The sequence below is a fragment of the Bidens hawaiensis genome, unplaced genomic scaffold (genome assembly GCF_021521415.1).
Source record: "Bidens hawaiensis isolate Kalapana, Puna unplaced genomic scaffold, B.hawaiensis_p1.1 tig00001920_1, whole genome shotgun sequence".
In the NCBI taxonomy this organism is placed as follows: Eukaryota; Viridiplantae; Streptophyta; class Magnoliopsida; order Asterales; family Asteraceae; genus Bidens; species Bidens hawaiensis.
Genome location: NW_027491107.1, coordinates 2,013,629 through 2,023,260, shown reverse-complemented (window position 1 = coordinate 2,023,260; position 9,632 = coordinate 2,013,629).

The following is a 9,632-nucleotide window of genomic DNA, read 5'->3' as shown; positions in this document are numbered from 1 at the left end:
CCGGCTCTACAACCCAAAAATAAGTATACCCGGATTAAAACGACGGACTTTGTTTTTTATGTTTTAGTTGTTATGTTTAGTATCGTTTATGTTTTAATAATGTTTGTAATAGTTATTTTTTAGATGAATAAAATGTTCGTCGTTATTAAAAAAGTAACAAACAATTAATCATGAGTAACAAAAGTAATTATAATAAAGCAAATCAAAACTAAATATTAGTTGAACAAGTTACAAATAATTTTACCAAAACAAATAATTACAACTCTTCTTCGTCTTCATTCTCGTCTTCACCCTCGTCTTCGTTATCGGAAGAAACCCCGTCCTCCGCCTCCTCATCATGAATATGGCGCTCTATTAGTATTTCGTCTTCAAAGTTCGCCTTGTGTTGTACACGATCCACCGCATCCAAATGGTCCTTTAGGCAAATGCAAACCTCTAGAGACTCGGGAGTTAGTTTTGTTCTTCGCATAGATAACACCCTCCCACTAAGAGAAAAAACCGATTCGGAAGCAACCGTTGAGGCTTGTACGGCAAGCAAATCACGAGCCATGGCGGATAGAATGGGAAATTCGTTTTGTTTACCTTTCCACCAAGCCAACAAATCAATATTGCGAATTTCGTCGACCGTTGCGCCCTCAACATAGTTTGCTCAACTATATCGACCAAGTTCGCTACTTGGTGTGTTTCCTCTTTGCCTCTTAGATGCCGATTCACGAATCCCATTCATCAAGTTTATAAGTGGGTCATTGCACGGCCTACCAGTTGTTGTTTTTTTCACAAAAGACGATCTCGTGCTTGGACCATACATTTGAAAATAATGGTCATAAAGGTCTTGAAGGTTTTTGTTGAACTTGTCCTTCGCTTCCGTCGACAACTTCGGGTCAATCTCGTGCATACCTAAGTTGTCGAATATTTCCTCAATCGTTGTTTCAACCCCATTAACATTCCAATAGGGGTTTAATGCGGCGGCACAAGTAAAGACCGGCGGTATGATTTCAAAATATTTTATGAACTTTTCTTTCATCACCGCAACAATATTTTCGAAGAGTTTGTTCTTCTCCGCAAAGCTTTTAAAAACACAAGACATATAGTACAATTCTTGCAAAACCCAACAACTAGTAGGGTAATAGACTCCCGATAATTTTGTTGTTGACTTTTTGAACACATCAAGATACTCCAACAAATAACCGACTTGGACCCAAACACTTTCCGGAAACATATCGGCCTCGCGTTCTTCAACAAGATTGTTATGAAAAGCTTGTAAAGTTTGGCGTTGGGCAAAAGCACACTTTAACATATGACAAGTTGAGTTCCAACGGGTTGGAACGTCCCAATTCGGCCCCAAATACTTTCTTTCAACCGACTTGCAATAGTTCTTATATTCAAGATGTCTTCTTTTACCACTTTTGAAGACATCTTGTAACATAAGTCTAAAGTATTTTAAATCATCACAAATGTGTTCATTGTCAAGACCTATTTGGACAACCAAGTTGATGATATGTGCAACACATCGGACATGAAAAAAATCCCCGAAACAAGGTGGTGAATATTTAATGATAAATTTTTCAGCCGCCTTAGTATTGTTTGAAGCGTTGTCAAACGAAATCGAAAATATTTTATTTCTCAAGTTGTAAGTCGTTATAACTTCATCAAGTAATTCAAACAATTTTTCGGCGGTATGTGGGAACGGGAAGTTTTCAAAAGCGATGGTGCGTTTCATCAATTGCCATGTCACCGGATCAACCCAATGAGCGGTGACACATATGTATGATTCGGGCAACCCGTGTGGTGCCGACCAAACATCGGTAGTTAAACTAACCATGGCTTCTAAAGAATGAAAAGACTCGATTAACTCTTTTTTAGCACACTCCCACAACCTGATACAATGACGTCTTAAGGTAGTACGACTTACATGTGTGTATCTCGGTTGTAGAGTTTCGCGAATCAACGACGTCAACTCCGGGTCATCAAAGTGGTTAAACGGCAAACCTCGTTGAATAACGAACTTTGCCATTGTATCGGTCGCGCCAATCCCTTTCAACGCCTTGCAATATGGCTTCTCGATGTGCTTTCTCAAAGTAGAGTTGGAATCGTGCTTTAATATTGAACCACATAGTTTGCAACGAGCCTTTTGATAACCTTCGTCATCCACAATCAAATCCCAATTCTTCCATACGTCTTGGTTGCGGTTATGGTTGACTACCGTAACAACCCTTGGGTCCTCCGTAACAAGAACGGGGGCAACAAAAACACTCTTCTTAGCCTTGTTGTTAGTTTTTTTGATGGGTGCCATAATAATATTTAGTTGGATGGTCGAGTAAAGGAACGGGTTTGCTAAAGGAGTAGTATTGTAGTTTGTTTTTGAGTTTGGTGGTGAAACAAGTAATGGAAACAACTTATATATAGGTTTGGCCCAAAAACCGGTTCCAACGGCTATATTACCGTTGGAACCGGTTCCAACGGATCTATTGTCTTAAAAACCGGTTCCAACGGCTATATTACCGTTGGAACCGGTTCCAACGGCTAATTGGTGTCTAAAAAAACCGGTTCCAACGGCTATATTACCGTTGGAACCGGTTCCAACGGCTAGTTTGACTTTTGTTTGACCCTTCAAAAAAACCCGTCGGAACCGGTTATTCCGGGTACGAACCAAACCGGTTCCAATTAAGAACCGGGTAGGAACCGGTTTGGAACCGGTACTGACATATAAATATGAGAACCGGGTACGATTTTCGGGTACAAAAATACCCAAACCGGGTATTGTTCCAACCGGGTTGGAACTGGAACCGGTTCCGGTTCGGTTCCACCAGTTAGGTTCCGGAACCGGTTTTTTTGTGCACGTCTAACTATCCCCATCAACAATCTCACAATCTCAATCTCACATTATAAAATTAATTTCTCTCTCTTCAATCTACAAAATTTAACCCACTCCAATCTTTTACTCCCATTAATAACCCAATCTCATCATTTTTTTATTAAATATATTCAATTTATAATTAAAACTAAAATTTTATATAAAAAATACGATTTTTTAAACAAACTCCATTTTTAACGAAATTTATACCGGAATGCTCACAAAAAAAAACTAAGTAAGACTGTGTTTTTAGATTTTTTTAAAAAGTCAAATGTAATAAGTTATAAAACAAAAACCAAAATATATATATAAATAATTGTTACGAATTAAAAAGAAAAAATAAAATAAAAGCACATCCATTCATATGCTAACGCGTGGCCATTTTGGAAAAATATGGGTTGCAATCCCAATTGCTGGATCGATCGGTTTGCCCCTTTCATGCCATTTTTTTCTTAATTATTGAGATTGCAATCCTAGACTACAAATGGAAGTTGCCTTAGTTGTTACAAATGCTCATCAAATCTAAAACAAACAGAGGTTATTTATATTTCTCGAAAGCCCTTCACACATTGAAGAGGTATGTACCCGCCTCAACACCGAGCAAGGCGGGTCAACCCACAAGATAAAGACATTATGAAGGCACAAAGCCAAAACCTATGCGCATGGCGCATACAAAACATGCTCAGGCATCATATGCCCAGGCACACATATGCTCGCGCATCACATATGCGCGCGGCGCATCAGCGCGCGGCGCATATCACATGCTCGTGCATATCACATCTGCCCAGGCACACATATGCTCGCGCAGCGCATCAGCGCGCGGCGCATATCACATGCTCGTGCATATCACATCTGCGCATGAAATATCTGCGCGTGAGAATAAAGAGAAGACCTCGCGCATCCTCAGGATTGGCGCATATCACACATGCACATAATCGACCTCGTCCTTATCCAAATCAGGATTAGGGCAACCTTGATTGTGCACGTCAGACAACCTTCCAGAAGGCATCTTTTTAAGGAGTAAGAATATGCTGATGTTGACAGCTGCCAAATGAAAGGTCGACAACTCAGCATGACACATGTGCTACCACGTGATTACAACCAACGAGAAAGCGCCAGGTGTCCCAGAGGACACGTGGCGCAGTGCGATTGGAGGAGGCCAACGAGGTTGAGCCCAACCAGTGGAAACCCTAGCACTATAAATACAGCATCAACTCCACTTTGATGACATATTCATACTCAATCATTGACAGTTACAGGCAGTGATATTCACATTCAATCATATTGAATTACATTCACTCACAGTCAGTTACATACAAACACAGTCTCACAATCAGAGGGTATTAAGCTATTAAGCAATACCCTTGAGATTCCCTTACACACATTATTATTATCTTCTCCACAATATACTGATTCTCACGCCGGAGGGTTACCCCAAAGAGGACCCCTCTGTCCCTTTCTGAGGGGTAAGTAACGGCGCTGTTCATTTTTGTAGGTGGAAGAACACAGATTCAGAAGAACCATTGGTGAAATAGTATAATCACACCCGAGGAAAGTAGATCTGCTACCAGTGAGTAGATCCACGTTTCTTCATTGGCGCCATCCACTGTTACATCGGCAATCAGATCTCATCAGATCTACAAAAAAATCATTCACCATGGTTTCTGGCGTTCGTAACGTTGATCAAGCTCTGGAGGATATTGAACGTGAGGGTGTTAACGACGGACAGCAGGTTCTGAGGGTTCCGCGTGATTCTACGCGTACCACCAGCAGCCGTCCCTTCGTCACAACCCCTCACGGCCAGACTGAAACTCCTCCAGACGATCTCACGTTACAAAATATGGCCGGCGCGAAACTGAAAGGACCAATGGGTCCAGAAGAAGAAACAAATGATCCGAATGAATGGCTCATAAACGAGCAGCGGCGTCTGATGGAAAAGTACACTGAAATGGTCAAACAGAAGAAGCTAGCCGACCAAACACAAAGGCAAGCGTTTGATAAGCAGACTACAAAAAAGCCGCGCGCGCCGGAAGAAGGACATTCTGTTCACACTGCACACACTGAGTTCAGTGATGAAGAAGTGCATAGCATGAGGAAGACGCGGGATACTCATGCAGGAGGCTCACAGCTCCGCGCGCCTGTGAACATGACGCCTGGAGCCAGAGCAGATCTGGATCTGCACATGCCGTACAGCCCACCGGTCAGAGGGCAGGTGGACGTAACCACACCCTACAGACCAGCCATCCTGGTAAAACACTCAATGTTTACTGCGCGCATCGCGCAGGCTCCCATCCAGCACAAGACCAAGATGCCAAGTGGTCTGGGCAAATATGATGGCACAACAGATCCAGATGACTTTTTGCAAGGTTTCTATAACACGGGAAACCTAGAGAGCTGGACGATGCCAACATGGTGTCATATGTTTGCTCGCTGCCTCACGGGCGCAGCGCGGGTATGGTTCGAGAGCTTGCCGACAGGGCAAATTGATGGGTTCGAGGAACTATTAGAAAAGTTCCAGGCCCACTTCGTACAGCAGCGCAGGCACACGCGCGATCCTGATGACATCATGCACTGCATACGCAGGAATGATGAAACGATTGAAGATTACATCACTCGTTTCAATCAGGAGTCCCTGGCAATCGGAGGTATAACCGAGCAACTCCTGCGCGTGGCCTTTATACAAGGCGCGCGCAGTGATCAATTACGAAGAGCTCTCGTGAGCAAAGATGGCATGCCCACCACGTGGGCCAAGTTAATGGAGGCATCGCGAGTTTTCGCGAGAAATGAGAAACAGATTGCCCAAGATAGGGCAAGAGAAAGAGCGCATCAGGCTGAATCACCGCGCAGCAAGGAGAAGAGGGCCAAACAGAACTCTGTATGGTCCAGGTTGCAGCCAACAAGTTTTTCTTCCACAGAAAAACAAGCGCAACCAAGCTTACCCCAGCCCCAAAAAGATGTTCGTAATCGCGGGGAGGGTGACAAGAGGGAGGGCGGCAGAGATCCTAGCAGACCTCTGCCAAGAATATGGACTCCCCTCACTAAAACACCTTCACAGGTGTTAAGTACAGAGAATGTCCAATTCAAGCCCCCCAAGCAACTACACTACAAGGGACCGCAAAACAGTGGCAAATATTGTGAATTTCACAGGTCCCCGGGCCACAACACCGACGCATGCCATCATTTAAAGGATGCGATCGAGAAGGATGTAAAGTCAGGCAGGCTGGCTCACTTGGTGAAAAACCAAAGAATAGAAGATGACCAACCGGAAGGAGCCTCTGCCAGCAAGAAATACAAAAGAATCTGTGTGGCTGAGGGGGGACGACAAGGGCAGACGTCAAAAAAGAGAAGCGCGCAAATCCACGGGGATTGGCGCGAGCAGCAAGTCATCTTCCCAAGAATCAGGGGAGGCCCTTCAATAAGCAGTCCTCTCGTCATCACCACACACATTGCTCATTACGAAGTGTCAAAAGTCCTGGTGGACACTGGAAGCGAATCTGACATTATGTATGAGCAATGTTTCAGAAAGTTAGACCCGGCAGACCAGGCGCGGATCGAAATTGTGAACGCACCAATCTGTGGTGTTTCAAATGAAATCATCCATCCCCTAGGCCAGATTCAGTTTGAACTAACTATGGGGGATGATGAGCACAAGCGAGCAGAAGTTGTCAACTTCTTGGTCTTGCCCACCACGTCATGCCACAATATGATCCTGGGTAGGGGAACGATTGCCCAATTTAATGCTGTACCGTCGCCAGCGCACGGCGCATTGGGGTTCCCTACACCAACAGGCGTAACATTTGTTTACCGCGATCATTTGTGCGTAGTGACAAGTACGCCGCGGGAAGGGAGAATGAAACTTCCAATGGCGGACAATGCGCCAGAGAAGTGGATTTTAAACCCAAAATTCCCCGAGCAAACGGTCACAATTGGCGCTACCATTTCAGACGAAACGAGATTGAGAATGAAAAGGTTGCTCACAAAATACACGTCGGTCTTCGCGTGGCAACACTCCGATATGACTGGGGTCCCGCGAGACTTGGCGCAACATTCTCTTAACACGTTCAAGTCGGTGGAGCCAATTGCTCAGAAAAAGAGAATCATGGGGGATGAAAAGGCGAAGGCCATGAATGAGCAAGTGGAGGATCTGTTGCGCGCAAACATCATCCGCCCGATCCGATACCAGACGTGGGTAGCCAATCCTGTGATGGTAAAGAAAAGCAACGGGTCATGGAGGATGTGTATTGACTTCAAGGACCTCAACAAAGCATGTCCGAAAGACTGTTACCCCCTCCCAAACATCGACGCAAAGGTGGACTCCGTGGCGCCATTCAAGCTCAAGTGTTTCCTGGATGCCTACAAAGGCTATCACCAGATTCAAATGGCACCACAAGACGAAGACAAGACGGCCTTCAGGACCGACAAGGGTGTTTTTTGTTACACAAAAATGCCCTTTGGTTTAAAGAATGCGGGCGCCACCTATCAGAGACTTATGGATTCGGTTTTCAATGAACAAATCGGAAGAAATCTAGAAGTCTACGTTGATGATTTGGTGATCAAGAGCAGGGAGGAGAGACAAATGCTCAAAGACATCGAGGAAACTCTTCAGCGCCTAACGGAAGTTAACATGAAGCTCAACCCGAGCAAATGTACTTTCGGCGCGGAAGACGGGAAATTTCTTGGTGTAATGGTCACTAAGGATGGTTTCAAGGTGAACCCTGAAAAGGTGGAAGCCATCCTTGATATGCCTTCACCATCCACCATGAAAGAGGTTCAGAAGCTGAATGGTAGATTGGTGTCAATCAACAGGTTCCTAGCGAACCACGCCAGCAAATCTACTCCATTCGTTAACACTTTGAGGAACTGCTTGAAGAAGAGCCAATTCAAGTGGACGCCTGAGGCTGAGCAAGCTTTCACTGAGATAAAAGAATGTCTCATAAAGCTGCCCGCGCTCACAGCTCCACTTCCTGGCGAAACCCTTACATTGTAGTTGTCAGCTGGAGACCGCGCCATCGGCGCAGTACTATTGGTGGATCGTAAGGGGATCCAAACGCCAATATACTATGTGAGTCGGGTGCTGACAGACCCTGAGACGCGCCATTCCATCATGGAAAAGTTAGTTTTGTCACTAACACACGCGTCGCGCAAGCTCCATAGATACTTCAATGGTCATCCTATTGAAGTTCTGACTGGTTACAACATCCAGCAAGTCTTGCGACGCCCCGCGCTCTCCGGAAGGCTGACAAAGTGGGCGCTGGAATTAGGTGAACACACGATCACCTATAAGCCCCGTCCAGCAATAAAGGGTCAAGTTTTAGCGGATTTCATCACGGAAATCCCAGAGGGAAAGATTGAAGAAGCTCAGCGCGAGGTAGACCCTCCGCGAGCAAATGATGAAGAAGATGTTTGGAGGCTATTCACTGATGGAGCCTCCAATAACGAAGGGTCCGGCGCAGGCCTCAAACTGGTGGACCCTGATAATCATGAATATACTTATGCTATTAGGTTGGACTTCAAGAGTACCAACAATGAGGCTGAGTATGAAGCCCTGCTGGCTGGTCTGCGCATTGCGCGCAAGTTTGGAGTTAAAAGGCTAGAGGCTCATGTTGATTCTTACTTGGTAGCTGCTCAGGTCAACGGCCTTTATGACGCCAAGGAGAACACAATGCCTCTATATCTAGAGCAGGCAAAAAAGCTCGTCGAGCAGTTTGACTTCTTCAGAATCATACACATCTCGCGCAGCGAAAATAAGTCTGCTGACGCGTTGAGTAAGATGGCTTCAACTAATTTTGATCACTTTGGCAAAGATGTCAGGGTGGAAGTGATGAGCAACCCGTCAGTGCAAACGCAATCTGTTCTTGTAATTCATACAACCCCTTCATCCTGGATAACTCCAATAATGGAATTCCTGAAGGAGGGGAAGTTACCGGACAATCGCGCACAGGCGAGAAAGATAAGACACAAGGCGCAGAACTATGAACTACTTGATGGTACAGTATATCAGCGCTCTTATCTTGGACCGCTCAAGAAATGCCTGGATGCTGAAGAAGCAAGCTATGTGATTAGGGAGATTCATGAAGGAATCTGCGGAATACACGCTGGTCCGCGCATGGTGGTTGCTAAGGCAATGAGCTCAGGCTACTATTGGCCAGGCATGTACTTGGATGCGCTAAAAGAAATCCAAAAATGCAAGGCATGTCAGAGCTACGCGCCAAACACCATGCGTCCAAAGAACAACTTGATTCCAGTGACCTCCGCATGGCCTTTCCACAAATGGGCCATTGATATTGTCGGGCCCCTGCCGCAAGCGCAAGGGCGAGTGAAATTTTTGGTAGTGGCGATAGACTATTTCACAAAATGGGTTGAGGCCAAGCCACTAGCAAAAATCACAGCTGAGGCGATGAAGCAATTTATCTGGAGCCACATCATTTGCCGTTTTGGCCTTCCTATGGAAATTGTGAGCGACAATGGCAAACAATTCACTGACAGGAAGATATCCAGCTGGCTCAAAGAATTGCACATCAACCAAATCTTCACTTCGGTCTACCACCCTCAAGGGAATGGCCAGGTGGAGCGCGCGAATCAAAGTTTGTTAAATGGGCTGAAGAAAAGGTTGGAGGGAGAATCTCATTCTTGGGTCGAAGAGTTACCTAATGTCCTGTGGGCGCACAGGACACTAAGCAAAACTAGCAATGGCGAATCCCCGTTCAGCCTAACCTATGGGACAGAGGCTATGATCCCAGCAGAAATTGGATGCCCATCCCATAGGGTACTCATGATG